We start from the raw sequence: 1,483 nt of genomic DNA on the forward strand, positions 1-1,483 counted from the left end.
TTTTGCCCGTAATACTTTTTTAACCTAAAGAATAAAGCTGCTTTTTTAGAAGTGATAACTTGCAATTGTAGGCAACACACTGGTTGTCGGGTAGCCTTGGAGAGACAGTGAAGCATAGCCGGGTGCTCATGTCAGGCAGACTGGGTTGCTGGGGTTGGCATAATGCAGATCAGAGTGCCGGGGGCAGACAGACTCTCTGGGACAGCTGTGCTGGGCCTGGTTTCAAGGAGCAATGGTCTCAGGTTGTAATGGGGAAGGTCTAGGTTGGATATTGGGAAAAACTATTTAATTAAGAGGGTGGTGAAGCACTGGAATGGGTTACCTAGGGAGGAGGTGGAGTCTCCATCTCTAAAGGTTTTTAAGTCTTGGCTTGACAAAGCCCTGGCTGGGATGATTTAGGTGGGATTGGTCCTGGTTTGGGCAGGGGGGTTGGACTCGATGACTTCCAGAGGTCTCTTCCATCCCAAGTGCTGTGTCTAGACTGGCCAGTTTTTCCAGAAAATCAGCCGCTTTTCCGGAAAAACTTGCCAGCTGTCTACACTGGCCACTTGAATTTCCGCAAAAGCACTGACTTCTTACTGTAAGAAATCAGTGTTTTTTGTGGAAATACTATGCTGCTTCCATTTGGGCAAAAGTCCCTTTTGCGCAAAACTTTTGCGCAAAAGGGCCAGTGTAGACAGCTGAGATTTGTTTTCCGCAAAAAAGCCCCGATCGCGAAATTGGCGATTGGGGCTTTTTTGCGCAAAAGTGCGTCTAGATTGGCCACGGACGCTTTTCCGCAAAAAGTGTTTTTGCGGAAAAGCGCCCGTGCCAATCTAGACGCTCTGTTCCGAAAATGCTTCTAACGGAAAACTTTTCCGTTAAAAGCATTTCCGGAAAATCATGCCCGTCTAGACGTAGCCAAGGAGTCTATGATTCTAGTTTCCCAGTTCTTTTTGTCAGCTGCCTGGACTGTGCCCCCTCCTCCTAGCCAGTCCTCAGAGCCCTCGGGAACCTCCTGCCCCAGGGCTCAGGTGGTGATTAAAAGGCCACAGGTCTGTGCAGCCCTAACTGCTCCCCGCCCAATCAGGGAGGGCGAGAGATCCAGCTCCTTTACTGGAAACTGCAAGTGGCTGCCCTTGAAGGATGAGGGAGGGAGCCAGGGGGACTGAAACTGCGAGTGAGCTTTGCCTCTGGGTTCCAGGAGCTGGAAGGAGATGCTCAGGAAGGACCAGGAGACCCGGAGGGGGCAGACACGCCCAGAGCTCAGGATCCCATCTGCATGTTTCGTTAGTCTATAAAGTGCTACCAGAGCTGCCTTTTTTTTTTTTTTTTTTTTTTTTTGGTAACAGACTAACTGGGCTACCCCCTGAAGCGCCTGTGCCTTTAAGAGTGTGTCATGGTGCAAATCCCCGTGCGTCAGCCAGCCCAGTGCGCGCCGCCTTGGAACGGGCCCGCTGGCTAATAGGAGTCAGGGGCGCGCCGCGGCAGGCTCCGCTACAGC

Source organism: Pelodiscus sinensis, chromosome 5 (genome assembly GCF_052426305.1).
Source record: "Pelodiscus sinensis isolate ZL-2025 chromosome 5, ASM5242630v1, whole genome shotgun sequence".
Lineage (NCBI taxonomy): Eukaryota > Metazoa > Chordata > Testudines > Trionychidae > Pelodiscus > Pelodiscus sinensis.